Source organism: Ursus maritimus, unplaced genomic scaffold (genome assembly GCF_017311325.1).
Source record: "Ursus maritimus isolate PB19 unplaced genomic scaffold, ASM1731132v1 scaffold_6, whole genome shotgun sequence".
Lineage (NCBI taxonomy): Eukaryota > Metazoa > Chordata > Mammalia > Carnivora > Ursidae > Ursus > Ursus maritimus.
This window is the reverse complement of record NW_024426774.1, coordinates 73,851,545-73,867,421: the sequence shown is the minus strand read 5'-3', so window position 1 is coordinate 73,867,421 and position 15,877 is coordinate 73,851,545. Positions and strand designations below refer to the sequence as shown.

The window sequence follows — 15,877 nt, the reverse complement described above, 5'->3', positions numbered from 1 at the left end:
GGGTTAGAGATCATGCTGTGCTTGTGCTGAGTGCCCTCTCCGCAGGGACGGAGCTGTCGTGTGTTCTTTAACTGTTCGTGTGTGCGCGTGTGCACGTGTGTGCATTCATGCGTGTGTATGTATGCGTGTGCATGTGTGTACATTCATGCGTGCGTGCGTGTGTGAAATGTGGGTCCTCTGAAGAGTGGGGCTCAGAACAGAGGTGGGTCGTGTCCACCTTTAAGGGTGCCACTGTTTCCGGCCATCCTGTGCGGGTCCGGCCGACGCCTCTTGTGCCTCTCTCCTGAAAGCCAATGGAACTCTGACCCTTGGGTGCCTCGTTCTTACTCTGATTTAGTCCTTCGGTTTGAAACAGTCCTTAGGCGTCATTAGCCTGGTGTACCCGTTGAGACGTTATCAGCTGCAGGTCACCGAAGACCAATCCAAAGAGGCTTCCACAGAAAGGGAACGTGGTGGCTCGCGCAACGAAGCCCAAGGGCACAGAGAGAGGGCTCAAACTTTGTTTTTAGGGGCGGGGGTTGGGGAGCCCTGTGATGGACAGAGAGCCCACTAGGACATCTAGTGTTAGGAGGGTGGGGGAAGCGTGTGCGGTGCCCCCAAGGACAGGAGGTCCCAGGATGCACCATACCTTCCACACCTGGTTATAACCTTTGGCGAAATTCAGTTCTCGGTCTATTGTGCTGGGCACCTGGGCTTGATTTCTCAAGCAGCCCAGGTGGTAGGCACTGTTTTCCTGACGCTGGCCGCTGCTGGAAGCAGATTCTTCGCCCACTCCTGTTTCAAAGCTTTCCATCCCTCGCCAGCCGGGGGTGTGACAGTCCCCAGCAGGGCAGACGTGACTGGGCCCAGTGAGGGCAGAGGCCTTCCGGGAGCAGATCACCTTTTCCTCACGTCTGCTTGAACACTCAGGGCTCCCCTGCAAGGACAGCCCCCCCCCCGAATTGTACCCTGGCAGTTGTGCACAGTAGAAATGTCTGCACACTAAACATCAAAGACACCATTGCTGCCAGGCAATGGGGGGGCGTTCCTCTCCCCCAGAGTTCTACTGACAGGCTCTCCATGGCTGGAGACCCGATGGACGGGCTCTCATAACATTTCACTTCACATAGCCGTTCCTCCAAATGGAATCCCCCAGAAGCCTGGTGAGTAGGACAGATCACGCTTCCCAGGGCCCCACAGGGGCCCTCCCCCTGGATTCACTTTCCACTCACCCTCCCAGCTGAAGGTCGCTGCTGCCCCCCCCCCCCAGTGTTTTCTGACACACACTCTCACAGCTTCTTGGAGAGCAAAGAAAGGAGGGGCTGGGCAGTGGCTTCGAGGCCATTCACTCAACTCCGTAAGGTGCGCTGCCTGCTAGCAGTGCGTCTGTGGGTGTGTGGGGGCCATGCCGGGGGGCCAAGCCCTGCTGACCCCCTGCTCTGGTCTGGTCCTCTTCCGTCTTCTCTGCCTCCCTCTCCTTCTCTCCTTTCTCCTTCTTCGATCTCCCCACAGCCCTCTGCCCTTCTCTTCCCGTGCATGCTCTTTCTCTCCCCAACGTAAATGAGGTTGATCGAAGAAACCTTAGTACACCCAGACTACGAACATCGTAAGCCAGATGATGTTTCTAAGAATGTTCGTTGGTGAGGGGGGCGCCTGAGTGGCTCAGTCTGTTAAGCGTCCGACTCCTGGTTTCGGCTCAGGTCATGATGTCGGGGTCTTGAGATCCAGACCCGTGTTGGGCTCCACACTGGGCGTGGAGTCTGTTTCTCTCGCTCTGCCCTCCCCCCTTCATGCAGGTGCACGCACGTACTTTCTCTCTCAAATAAATAAATAAATAAGTCTTTTAAGAAAAATGTTCTTTGGTGAGACTACCTCAAGGGCATTACAGGCAGTCTGAGCTCAGTTTTCTGACCTCCCCCACGAAAAATGGTGCAAATCATATAACACAGAGCCATACGCATAACATCATAGTTTCCACTTCCTTTCAGCTCCGTCCTTTGGGGTGTAGACCCTTTCCCTGGGTCAAGGACCTTTAAAGACCCACGGCTGGCAGGTCCTGCCAGAGCCAAGAATGCATTTCAAAGGCCGGCCCATCTCTCCTCCCCATTGCCTCACTATGGTGTTTGTTACTTCCTCCCTTTGGGAGTATCCAGAGGCCCTGGCCTAGGGGAGGGATGAAGGCATAATTGTTGGATCAAAGTCCAAACACATAATGAAAGCATCTCCCTGCCCCACCTAAGGACGTGATAATGCGCGTTTACTCACACACAAACACAGAGCGGGCTGGCCTACCATAGACCTTCTCTTATTACAAAGCCGCAATCTTTTCCATCTGTGTTTGACCTGCAGCCTATGAAATAATGTCTGTAAAAATAAGATTGGAAGCGAAAATATCGAATGCAATAAATTATGGCTACATTGTGTTCCCTCTTGAGGGATGTCCTGGCCAAGGAGCCTTCGATATTTCTATCTAGGGCTGTGCTTTGTATTTTTTCATAAAGCATTCCATTTGTTGATGGGAAGAAAGAGGCTGGACTGCTGAGCTCGATTCAATAGAGCGATGGTACTTGGCCATCTGTACCTGCCTGGAATCTTAATTTCTCTTCCAAAGCAACAGCAGTTCTGCTCTGGGCTTCAGAATGAAAGCCAAAAGGGAGGCTGTCCAGGGGCAGATTTGTTGGCTGCTTTCCGTCACTACCACCCTCTCCCTGCTCACAGCCCCACCACCATACCCTCACCACCATCAGGACCACAAATCCAGACGCCATGCCCACCTTCCTTCCCGGATTCAACATACCTACCATGTCCCAGGCATCGGTGAGCGTCTGGGGGGGTGGGGAACCTGAAGGATTAATATGACATAGATCTGAGGGTTGAACATCTCTAGGGGGATGGGCCAGATAGACCAATAACTTAGAAGAAGAAGGAAAGTCAGCAGCAAGGAACTGAAAAAATTCTCCCAGAGGTCATAGGAGGGAGACGTGAAGAGGTGTTTGAGTTGAGTCTGGAAAGGTGGTGGGTCGGAGCCGGACTTGCCGGACTGGAAGGAAAGGCCTTCTGGGAAGAGAGATTGAAGTAAAAGAAAGCATAAAATTCTAACACAGGGTTGAGGAGGGGAGGAATGAACTCCTCTGGCTGGACCACAAGGAGCATGAGGGGCAGTGAGGGAAGTCAAGTTGAAGACTGGGTGGAACCAGGTCAAGAAATAGGATGGATAAAGGAGAAGGTCACTCAGTCTAAGGATTTGGGCCTTTTATATGGTGGGAAGTGAAGGATCAATAGAAAGTTACTGAGATGTGGGTGGTGGAGCTGGTTTTGAAGCTAACCATTGTAGTGCCATCTTGGGGCCAGTGCACTTGTCTCCTTTCTCTCCACACTCACTTCCCTGAAAAGATCCCAACTCTATCCCCTTCTTGTCTGATTCAAAAGTTCAGCAAAGATTATCAGTGTTAGCCATTTGCTTTAAATCCTACCACTTCAGACTCCATCCCTCTGCCTTAAGCATCTGTGGCAGAGAGGAGAGGGAGAGGGATAAGAAGGGAGCACAGAGAGTGTTACTCATACCTCAGGACAAGTTAGTGCTTCAGATCCTTTCTAGAAAGTGGATTTGGCTTGGGAGAGGTGTGGGGGATGAGGGTGCCAGGCGCTTGTTGGGTTGGCAGGTACCATAAGAGAAGTAGGGAGGACAGACGTCAGTCAGCTCCCATGGCCTGCTCTACCCTTCTTTCTGGGATTAGCTAGATGTGGCTCCGAGGTGTTCAGCTCAGAGGAGAGAACCCCAGGGCCCAAGGCAAGGGCATCCCCGAGAGCCAGTGGTAGGAAGCCCAGACTCCCCAATGTGGATGGACGGATGAGGCTGGTATGACCCTCTGTGGCCTATGTGCTTGGAGTGGGGGTGGCGCTGCCCTCATCCCACTTTCCTGATGATTCTGATGGGCACCATGGGAGTTGTATCCAGGGGGCATTTCTATATTTCTTAAATTCCTCACTTGGCTTTAGTTAATAACTCAGCCCCCAGCACAATTATGTCCCTTTATTCTCTCTTCTTCTTCTGGTCTATGTAGAGGGAGGACGGTGGACCAGTTGTCCCACTGGGGCTGGCCCTGGATTCTCATTCTCTGGCAGATGGGGCTTGGATCTCTCCGGCTACCCCACAGCACATGAACGTGAGCCCAAGGAGCTGGGACCATGGGAGAAGAGGCGCCTGTGACCGGCCCCCACCTCGCTGCCTTGTGCTCTGAGGAAGGGGGGAGAGGGCTCTTCCAGGCCGCACTGGCAGCCAGGCCAGCGCTTGTGGTAGGCGGTGTTTAGGAGAACGCACAAATGTTTATGCGAGATTGCCAACTGGTTATTTATGAGTCTCTCAGCCCTTCCCCAATAAAAGCTGTTCCCTCAATGTTCTGACAGGCCTCGCATCTGTAACGCATGTGTCACTCGCCCCGCTAATGCAGTTCACTTGTGTTTATTTTTGCAGAAAAGCAATTTATCCAGCCACTCTGAAAAAACCGGCCTGTCAGGAGCCTTCCTTGGAGCAGAGTGTTTTTCCTCAAAAGAAACTCCAAACTGCTCTCAGTGCAGGGCGGGCTTTTGGTGCGTCTTCCCGCACGTGTCCGTGGGTCTGTCCCGCGTGCGAGAGTGTGTGGCGTGTCTGGCGTGGGCCCTGGCTCTGGCTCTGGCATATGGAGGTGTTCTTTGCGCCTCTGTCTGTCCGGGCCTGGGGGAGTTTGAGATACTTTTAAAGAAGGTACTGGGGGTGGGGCTGGTTCTAACTGGATTCCCGCTGGTGGAGATTAATCAAAGCTGGGAAAGTAGGTTGTTGGCAGCTGAAGGGCCTGGAGGAGGAGGGTGGAGGAGGGTGGGGAGGAGGGCGAAGGTTAAAAGGGAGGATGATTGGCTTCATGGCAAAAGACGCGCTAGCACTGCCTGGCGAGGCCCGTGACTATAAAGCTGCCGAGGAAGGGGGGCTGCGCGAGGCTGTCAGTTTTATCATTCCCACTCTGTTTTCCTTTAGGATCGGCAGTAAAGCTTCGGAGTGAAAAGGCTGCTCTGTGGGCTTGGTTGGGGATGCTGTGAGAAAGGGAGCCTGAGAGGTCATTTCCTGCCGCACAAGCTGATTTCTGGGAAAAGGCACCAAGAAGTGGGTGGGGGAGGGGTGTGGTACACCGACACCCGGGGGGCAGGAGTCCGGCTGAGCGGGTGGGGTCTGCCAGAAGGACAAAGGGACACCCACTTGAGCTGGGGAAAGGCCTGGCCGACTCTGTGGTCCTCATTCTCGTCCCATAGATGGTTCCTCTGACTCGGGCCTGTCAGTGACCCAACCTGTGCTGGGCCGGAGAGTCCAGAAGGCTCCAGGCAGACCCTGCCCGCTGCTGGAAAAGCTCCCGGCTGCCCGTGGCCCTCGGTGGCAGGTCCGCAGTGCTGACGGCATTACTAGGGCGGTGGGGCCCGAGCTGCAGGCCAGAGGGAACTTGGCGCTCAAGAGCTCAAATGAGATGTCTGCTCACAGCTCGGACCAAATCTTCGCGGCCGTGTCCTGATTTGTGGGAAAATATTGAGAACACGGCTCGAAGTTTCTCAACCTTGAGTTTTCTGCCAGTAAGATTTCATTAAACCTTTGGTGCCTGATGAGTGATAAGCCAGTCGACGTTTGTATACATACCGAGAAATAGACAATTGTCCTCTGCCTGAAAGCCTGCTTTCTATGGCCCTGGGTTTGCGGCGATGGTGATTCTGTCTGGTGTCCATAACCTGGCTGCCAGGTGGGACGACGGTCAGGCCCGACTCGCGGTTTCTCTGGCTAGGTGACATCCACGGTCACCCCTTTTCATCCCCGTGACCTGAGTGAATTTGACTCAGGAGTCTGTTTTTCCTTGTGGCTGGGTGTGTGCTTGTAGGAAGAAGGCGAGAGGCAGAAGGACGTCAGTGCTGTGCTCTGGTTTCCAGGGAGGGAATTCAAACGGGGCAGAGTTGGGGGTCCGGGTGGGGGTGGGGGGCAGTTGAACAGTCCGATTTGCTCTTCTGATCCGTCCATCTCCTTCGCCCCCTGAGAAGCCTCCTGTTCTCCCTTCCGTGCCCCCAGAGGGCATGTGCCCTTAGCCCCCACCCCCAGAGCTTCCTCCCTCCCTCCCGTCACCCTGGGGCTAAAAACTCCTTGCAGCGGAAGTCCTTCCTAGGCTGGTGGCCTTCCCTGGGGGGTGAGTTGGAAATCTCTGGGGCGGGTGCAGGCCTCAGTCCCAACCACACCTTCGCTCTCCTGTGGCACAGCGAACGGGTGGGGGGAGCTTTGAGTCTGGGGTGGGGGCAGAAGCACCGAGGGGATGATTCTGTACTAGGGAAAAGAGGCTTGCTTTAGAATCTATAAAGGAAAACACGGGCCCAAGCCCCCCTTGCTTGAGGGTCGCCTTCCCTTCCAGCACAGCTGGGCTCCCTCCTGCTCGATTGAAAGCTGTACAACAAAACTGTCTTTTCGGCCCTGGCTCTCTTTTCTCTCCCAGACGGGCTGGCACCTTCCACCCTGGCTGCTGCGGGCCAGGGATGGGCTGTCCTGTGGACACACACCTCACGGAGCCGTGTTATCCCACCAGCAACATTGTTCTTGGGTCCTACAATGAGGATTCACAAATTCCAGTGTGCGCGGGGAGCCAGGAGGTAAAGTGAGGGGAGGAGAGGCAGGCCCCGGGAATGATGGTCAAGGGCCCTGGGCCCCGGGCTTGGGAAGCAGGGGGAAGTGGTGGTCACCGCAGCTCCTGGACGGTGCGTGCTCTATCCACAGTGGCAACCCCGTTGTGAGCAGGGAGGTGTTGCAACAGGGCCACGCCGCCCAGGGAAGCCAGTCCTCCCGTGTTCAGATCTGGACTTTTATGTGACCTGTGCGAATGTTATGTGTTGGCAACAAACCTCAATCTAAAACGTGCTGTGGGCCAAGCAGAAATGCCTGCTGGCTGGCTCTGGCTAGTCTGCCCCTCTGCTGTTGTGAAATGGGGCAGAGCTGTCATTCTGGGTGTTTGGAGATGTGCACCCTGCCTCCCCGGCCCTCGCCCCAAACTAATTTTGGGGTGCCCGCATCAGGAAACTACGAGGGCTCATGCTGAGAGTTGAACACAGAGCCCATCCGAGAGCAGAGCTTTAGCCTAAGCTGTCCTCAGGGAGCGGGGGGTGCATAGGCTTGCTTTTTCTCCAGGCAGGGACACAGACCCCTGTTCTTTCACTGAGTTTGATCCTGTGGAAGGCCCCTCTGGACCTGGCGTCTGGGGAGCCTGGGGCACGGAGGGCAGGCGAGGGTTTTCCTGGGTCAGGCACATTATCCGAGCAGGCGACAGATGGAATGTCAAGGATGGTTTCTAGGTTTCTGGTTTGCTTGGTGAAGTCCCCCACTTGGTGATGGCACCAAGTCATCGAAAGGCTCTCTGGGGACTTTGGACTTGGGGGATATTGGACGTGAAGCCAGAACTTTTTCTTTCATCCTCCATCCCCTTTGGGCCTCATTCTCCTAAAAATATTGTTATTATAAAATAATTCAGATATACCAAAACAAATAGTGATATAATGGACACCGGTGAAGCCACAAACCAGTTTGAGATATAAAATTACAAATCTAGTGGAATTCACCTCCCTTCCACCCCCCACCCCCCCCCATCGGAAGTAACCCCTAGCCTGTAGCTGGTTTTTTTTCATGGTCACAAATTTAACTTTTTGCTAAATATGCAAGTTTTCTGAAAGTATTTATAGAGTTATTTTGCATGCTTTATAGAAACAGCGTCATTCTCATATGTTTTCTCGTACAATTTGTTTTTTCCCTTCTCAGTATGTTTACGAGATTCTGGAATGTGGACATGTGTAACTCTGGCTCCGTTATCGTCACCACTGCACTACTGTCATTCTAGTGCATGACTATGTCATTCCTCCAAGAAAGGCTCCTTGCAGCCCCCTGACGGGTGGCTGTGCTCACGGGGGGCCCTCCCTTGTGCAGAAAGCTCCAGTTCTATGAGTGCTCCCCACTTCTATAGATGCCCCTTTAGGGCGCTAGGGCCCTTCTCTCCCTCTCCAAACCATTGCTTCAAGGAGGAGAAATGTGAGTGCATTTCAAGCAGCTTGGTGTTTCCCATAAATCAATTTTGAAAGTCAAACTTCAGCAGTAGGGGCCACAGCTGCACACAGCTGAGCGCGCCCCTGGCCTGGACGGAAGGGGTCGTGTGCCCCACAGGAACCGGCGCCTCCCACAAGGACAGGGCACCCTGGCAAGCCCTTCTCCAGCACCCAGGGGAGACTCTTGGCACAGCGCTCTCCCTGGTTTGAGGCCCACCCTCCTGTCTGCCCTGACCGCTCTGGCTTGGCCCAGCGGGACTCCAGTGTGGGCTTTGCTGCCTGGCTTGAAGGCTGTGGGTGTGCCAGCGCTGGGGAGTGGGGAGACGTTCTGGAACCTGGTGGGTGGAGTTACCTTTTAGACCCTGGGGAAGGAGAGGGCAGCAAGCCCCTGCTGTAGTTCAGACCCCTGCAACACCTAGAGCTCCTAAGGTCGCATTATGACTTCTGTGGGACGATGTACTTTTGCTTCTGTGAGACTCTTTCTCAGTAAAAAAAAAAATTAAAAATTATGCTTTATGATTGTGCTGATATACAGGTGAATATAACCCAGAGTGGATTCATTATTATATTAATTATTATTTTATTTATTCTGATTTTAAAAGAAATGCCTCCGTTTTCGGAAGCTCCTAAAAGAACCGTGGGCCTGGGGCCCTACGCCTGCTGGAGCCAACACAGACGCCGGCCCTGGACTAATGCCTGCCCCGGAGCCTCCTACACGCCCCCCTTGCGGACGGAGACTGCGATCCCTCTCTCCTCCCGCCTAGCTGCTTGGCGGAGGTGAGGTGGGCGTGGCTCCCCGCAGCCCCGCCTCCAGCCTCCGCGGGCCTCTCCAGAGGACTTTGCATGCTTGGCTCTCCTGGGGAGCCAGAGGGCAGCCTGACTTGCCCCCCACGAGGCTCAGCTCAGAGGCACCAGGCAGATCCTTCTGGGGCCTTCTTTGGTGTTGGGTGGGTGGCGGGAGCCGACCCGGGAGGCCCCTGCATGTTTCCAGAGCACCCCGCTCCCGGATTGCTGGGGGGCTGTAGCCCGCGGTGGGGAACGCTTGTCCGGCCAGGTGCAGGTGTGATGCTGCTGAGTGTAGGGCCGGGTCTTTTAGTCTGCTTTTTCAGGGCGTCAATTGTCCCCCATGCTGACGGGTTTATTTTGAGGGACGCTCTGAGTCTGTGTTGGGGGTTGGGGGCATGGGGGCAATTACAGTAACTAAGGAAGGGGCTATGTTAGCTCTGGCGGCCACTGACCCGGTGGCTCAAAAGACAGCTATATTTTCTCACTGCTCGGGAGGCTGGAAGTCCAAGGTCAGCGTGCCAGCGACTTGGCTTCCTCGGAGGCCTCTCTTCATGGCTCGCAGGTGGCCGCCCTCTTGCTCCCTCTTCACGTGGCCATCCCACTGTGCGAGCACCCCTGGTGTCTCCCTGTGTGTCTGAGTCTCATCTTCCTGTAAGGACACCTGTCAGATCGGATTAGGGCTCATCTAACAGCCTCATTTTACTTTAATCACCTCTTTAAAGACCCCAAATCCGTCCACGTTCTGAGGTACTGGAAGTCAGGGCTTCGGTGTATGGATTTTGGGGGGGCACACAATTCAGCCCATACTAGGGGTGATGGAGACCACAAACAGGGCCAAGGCCAAGATTGCTGGAGGGCACCACACCTCAGGGAGCGCTATTCATATCATAGATACTGTTATTATTTGGAAACCTTTTTGTATTTTTATAGTGATTTTGTTGACTCCAAAGGTAGGCAGCGTGTAATTCTTCTGGCAGATTTCCTACAGACGGCAGTAAAGTGCTTATTCTAACACTATATGTATATTACATTAATTTTCTGACCAATGGAAATATTGAAGAAGGAGCATCTTTTTCTACACAGGCACGTATTTTTGGACAGGAAGTGGCCAGGTCACATGACTGCCCAGGGTTCCGGGGTGGCTTGGAGGAGCTACGTGACCTTGGTTAGCCATACTGATTGAGTCTGAGCAGGGTCCTAAGACCATCATGGTTCCACGGATTAAATTCAAGGAGGCAGGTCATGTGACTCCAACAGCCTTATAGACTGGGCTGGTCATGAGGCTATGGCTTCTCCTGATCTTGTAATGACCCTGTTCCTTCAAACATTGATAGAATCTACTCTCAGAGGCTGACCAGTCTGTGGAGGAAATACAAGGGTTGTCTTCAACGATCCCTGTTCTCACCATCCAGGAACGGTCTGGGACCCCTGTGGCCAAAGCTGGCATGACCAACCAAACCTCTTCAGTGAAGGCTTCTGGAAGCCCTCTCCTTCTGTCTGAGAGCTCTGTCTCATTGCTCTGTGCACAGGGCCATCTGGGTTCCTGAGATCCCCAAATTCAGGTCTGACTCAACATTTAGGCTCAAACATACACTCAGGCCTGACTCCCTTCCCCAGACCACCACACTCGGTTCCTACAGCTTTCCTGTGAGCTGGAATCTATCAGCCTCTTTTCGTGGATGTGCGAACAAGGGCTGAGGGCATTAGGTGGCTTGCCCCAAGTCCCATGGCCAAGTGGCAGAGCAAGATCGGGACCCAGGCCCAACTGATTCCAAAGCTGAGAGCAAGGCCATTTGCGAGGTTCTGCACAGAGCCTACATGACGCGTGTGACCGTGCTGCCTGAGCTCGTCGCTACTGCCCTATGCCCTGGCCTCTCTCTGGGCCTGCTGGGCAGCAGCGTCATAGATAAGAGGGTCTTCTGAGCTCTCCTCTGGTTCTGCCCCCTCCTGCTGTCCCAGGTGGCAGCACCCCAACATTTTCAGCTCCAAGGTTGGCATCCAAGTATTGAGCACATTTTGGAGGTTGGGGGGACACTTTGAAGCTATCCAACCAGCAGACATGGGCAGCTGCCATCTCCATGTTCCAGAAGCCCGGAAATGTGTGGCAGCTGGACCTCTCCGTTGCTTCCCTCCCTCCCTTCCAGATCTGTCTCTGTCACTGCACTCAGCCACAGGTGGGAGCGGTGTGATCGGAACTGTTCTCTTTTGTCTTTGCTAACAGGCCCTCTGTCGCTGGGGCTGAGGCTGTTGGAGGGTGAGAATGATCTTGCCATGCTTCGGATCATGTTTTTGCCCTTTCCTGGTGCTGTTCTGGGGAGAGGGGGGATGGGCTTTGGCCAGAGATTCAGCCCCGTGAGCGTGGCCAGGCTGCCGGGCCCACCTGTGGGGCCGTTGTGGTGGCAGCATGGGGTACGTGTGTGTGTGCACATCTCTGTGTGTTTACACGTGTACTCGTGTGGTGCATATACGTACACACACGCAGGTTTGTGTGTGGGTATGTGTTAACACGTATGTGTGTATCTGGCAACAGCGTGTGTTCACAGGTGTTTGCCGGTTCACATCTGTGTACATGTGTTTGCCTATGTGTTGTATCTGTGTGTGTGTTTGTGTGTCTGTGTGTATCTGCACACACGTGTGAACCCTAGATGTCTGGCAGGATGGACACTATTCCTGATGCGGCTGAGAGTCGAGTCTCGGGCCTTGTGTCTAGTTTCTCAGTGATCCTGGATGTGACCCTTCACCCTCCCCTGAGGCTGCTGAGGTCTTTGCCTCGAGACCAGAGAATTTTCCTTTGGAACCAAGTGGGCGTCGCTACCCCAAGGAGGGCAAAAAGCTACTTCCAAAAGCAAATGGGATCATCGCGCTGCTGGGGAGCCTGGAGCGGATGGGACCTTGTTTAATTCTGAAGGAATGTGTGCGGGTTCGCGCTTAGCAGAGCAGACCCTGGCCTCACTGGGAGCCACGCAGCAAAGGCTGCTGGGGAACAGGGAGTTTGGCCGGCCAGAGGCAAGTTGTTCCAGAGACAGTCACACACCTGGTATGGCTGGAGTGGGCTAAGGGTGAGAGAAGCCCACACATGCCTTCCTCAGGGCCTCTGGGCAAGTGTGCCCAGCTCTGTGCTGGGGAGAAAAGGCTGGGAAGTTTGGACCTGCCCCCCACAGCCCAGTTCTACCCTTGAGGGAGTGTGGCATCTAGCAGAGAAGAGCAAATTCTCCAACAGGGTAAGAGGTGTATCAGGGGGTGGGGCTGGGGGCAGCACATGGTATAGAGAGGAGGCAGAGAAGAGCCATCTCTGTGGACTGTGGGCATCAGGGAAGACTTCTTGGAGGAGGTGAAGGTTTAGCTGGGCCCTGAAGGGTGGTGAGGATTTGGAGAGATAAAGGACATTCCAGGAGAAGGAGAAGACTTCACAAAAGATGTAGAGATAGAAAAGGGCGAGTCCTTCATGGAATGACAGTGCCCACACAGAGGGGGTCTGGGAAGGTGGATAAACAGGAAGGTCAGCTCCAGTCTATCAAGGGGGCTCTGGGTGCCAGCCAGGGTTCATCCTTAGGCGATGGGGAGCTATTGAAGATTCTTGAGAGGGGGAGTGACCTGATGAAAGGAGTGGGATGCTTAGGAAGAGAGACTGGCGAGACGATCAGGTCAGCTGCTGGGTGGGGACGGAGGCTGCAAGAGCACAAAAGGGAAGGGGGGTGTTTGGGGTGTAGAAGCATAGGGCTATGAGTGGGTAAATAGCTGAGGCCCGGGGAGCAAAGGTGGCAGAACTGAATCCACTCCACTTCTTGTGACACTCAGACATTCTTCAGGTCTCGTTTCTGCATTAGGATCCCCCTGACCAGAGAACACCATGTCAGCCTGAGACGGCCCCTTACCCACAGGCCAGTGGAGACAGAGACAGAGGCCGGGCCCTAACCCAGCCCACGAGCCAGCCCGTCCTTTGTCATCCTGCCCAGAGTGGCCCTGGCGTCTGCAGTGGGCCTCCATGTACCTCATCCACTGTCACCAGCAAGCGGCATCTGTCACCGGAAACCGGTGTTACTCCAAGGGGCCCTTGAATGTGAACAGTCTAGGTGAGTGCGTGACTGCCACGTAAGTGTGATCTCCGTTCAGTGCTCGTGAGGAGGTGAAGGGTACTGCCCAGCCTGGGTGTGTGCACACTGTGGTTTGTATCTTCCAGCCCAGCGTGAGGGCACACACAGCCTGGTGTGCGTGGGCCCAGGGCCTGGCATATAGTGAGTGTCTGTCTGTTGAGTGAATGAGTGTGAACGTAGGCCCGGCTCAGGCCCCTGGGGCAGACAGAATTCCAGAAATGGCAGCCATAGCCAGCTAAAATTGTCTTCGCTAGAGGAGTGGGCCTCTTCAGTGTGTAAACACGGGCTCAGCGGTCACCCCCACCCCGCCCCATACAGCCAGTGCAAGCCTCATGGTGCGTGGCTGGGGCTGGGGCCATGACTCCACCTTGTCCCTCCCCCGTGTTCCGTGGCCTCCGCAGGCTGGAACCGCAGCCCCCTTCACCCATTCTGAGCTCAGTGCTTCCTGCAATTATGAGGCGAAACACTGAGAACATCCCTGGAAAATGGCCCTGGCCTGGAGGTCGGGGCAGTTCCTGCCCTTGGGGTGATGGCGCGGGAGTCCAGCCTCTTCTCTGGTCTGGCTAAGCAGACACAGGCTTCCCTTCTGGAGGGGAAGATGATTTCAGTCTTGCCGAGTCAGCATTATCAGCTGGTTTGGATTTTTCCAAGCTGGGGACGGTAAACCTCTCTGGCCGGCCTGATGTCAGGATCCCCAGTGACCAGCTGTGCTCGCAGGAGCCAGAGGCCCCATGAATCATGTGAGCCAGGATCTGGCCTCCTGCACTCATGGGCCAGACTTGGGGCCCCTTGGCCAGGGCCTGAGTGGGCTTGGGGTTGCTGACTGCCCTGCCCTCTTCCTCAGCCTCCATATCCGCTCCCTTTCCCCTCTGCCTCTCCCTCCCCAGCTGCCCTCACAGGCTGGGGCATACAACCCTCATCTGGCAGCTCGGCTGTGCTTTCCCAGGTTCTGGCAGCTTCCTGAGCCCATCAGGGGACCTGAGCTCCTGTCTCCCGTGGGTTTGCTGCACTCAAACCGCTCGAGCCCCGGCAAAACGCGCTATTTGGCTGGTTGCAGTCTTCTTCAGAGCGCTCTGAGCTGTTCACCCCTTCATCCTCCTGGCCCTTTTGAGGAGTACCTTCCCGCCTGTGCTGGTTTTATCCTGAGGCAGACTCAGAGCAATGCTGGGCCCCTCCACGTTGGAGCCTGAGGCCAAAAGGAAAATCAGTAATATCAATCCTGTCTCTATTTAAAAATCTGGTATTTCACTCATCCATTATCAATATTTTGTGTTAGTTTTGATTTTAAAAAATATTGCATTAAAATCTGATTTTCTTGCCTGCTGAGTTTTTGGGCAACCCTTCCATTTCGCACTTGAGGTGAGCGCAAGGAGAAGGGAACCCTTGGTCAGGGCCGGGAAATGTCCTGGGGTTGGAGGCCGACCCGAGTTCTCCCTTTCCAGGAGTGGCTTGTGGAGCCTGAGCGTGTGGGTGTGTGAGGAGGCAGGAGTGCAAGACACACGCATCTCAGAGCTTCTGCTGATGCTTCCCTGGAGCTGAGGGGCAGGCCTGGAGGAAAGGGCCCGGCCTGTGGGTTAGCCCAGCAAGCCAGTGAGCAAGCGAGACTTTGAAGGTGGAAAGAGAAGCAGGGAGCAGAGTCGGGATGGGGGGAGAAAAATGTCTCCGACACCGGTTTTCTCTGGAGGTGGGCTGGAGGGGATGGGACTGGAAATTGAGAAAGCTAGAAGCTTTGACAGGCAGCAGATGTCAGAGCTGCCGACAGTGGTAGAGCCCCCCGGCCGCCCACACGTCAGCGGCCTTGCTCCACGCCTGCGGGCCTTGCACGGGCATCCTTGGGGGGGGCACGGAGGAAAGGGGTGGATTCCGGGGTTTGAGCCTGTCGGTGTGGAAGTGAGGCCCTGAGCGTGTGCAGGGATGCTCTCTGCCCTCTGATCTCTTCAGCCGAAGAGACCCTCAGAGGCAAAGACAGGTGGGGACAAAGGGTAAGTGACGGTGTTTGGGCCAGTTCTTCTAGAATCTCAAAGGGCAGGCACCTCTGTGTGTGCACCTGTATCTCAGATTCCCAGGACCCTGGCTTGCTGCCCACGTTGAGACTGTTTCTTGCTCACGAGCCCCTTCTCCAGAGGGTGGAGGGAGCGGGCAGTTACTGGGGGGCCAGGGCAGCTGGGGAGGGGGGTGGGGGTGCTGGCCGGGCCTGTGCGGCTCTGCGGCTCTGCCTCCTTGTGGTCAGGGTCCCCGGGGCCCAGCCCGCACCCTCGGCTCCAAAGCTCTGTGGGGCTGCGCATGCAGACACGTTCCTGGGACCGGGGCCACTGTGTGTGAAGGGGCAGCAAGGACGCCTGGTCTCTGCACTCACCTCCCCTCTTCCTGGGCTGTCGCTTAGGGTCTCTTTAGGGTCTGAGGGATTGGGAGCCCCCCTGCTCCTGATGTTGCCTGTGCTGATTCTGCCAAGGCTAAATGTGTGTTAGAAGGCGGTGGAGACTCACGGGGGTCTGACTCCCGTGCCTTCTGGCTGCTGTCAGAGGCTGTGCTCCCCCAAGTCACAACCCCGCCTCCTACCCTGAGGGCTCCACCCCCTCCCTCAGGTGGGGGGTCCTTCCTGGGGGGGCCGAGGTGGGTGGAGAACCCCCTTTCTCCTTCTACCCTGTAACCTCCCTGCTTGTTGGGATCCAACCTCAAGGATTTGCCTCCCTTAGGAGGCAAGTTGAGGCACATGCTCCGTCTCTGGGCCACAAGCTTCCCAGCTTTTGGTTCTCTTAGTGTTTCGCGGGTTATAACCCATTTGTGCTAATGGCAGGCAACACGGACGGTCGAGGGGAGCATAAAGTAGACGGTCTCAGTGGCTTGAGGCGAGCACTTAGAGAAACCGACCCCTGCTGCCCACGTGGAACACCCCCCACGTTCGAGCTTCTGCCAGTTTGGGGCCCCCTTTG

At 55.3% G+C, this 15,877-nt stretch overlaps 1 long non-coding RNA gene across 2 annotated transcripts; it reads left to right on the top strand.

The window, feature by feature from the left end:
- The first annotated feature begins 2,573 nt into the window (after positions 1–2,573).
- On the top strand, positions 2,574–5,598 carry LOC103671199. 2 transcript variants are annotated; one of them, XR_570760.2, is made up of 4 exons: positions 2,574–2,796; positions 4,044–4,569; positions 4,991–5,069; positions 5,263–5,598. It is a non-coding gene; the product is annotated as an uncharacterized LOC103671199 (long non-coding RNA). The 2 variants fall into 2 exon arrangements; XR_570761.2 differs by having other exon boundaries at positions 4,991–5,116.
- Positions 5,599–15,877: the final 10,279 nt, after the last annotated feature.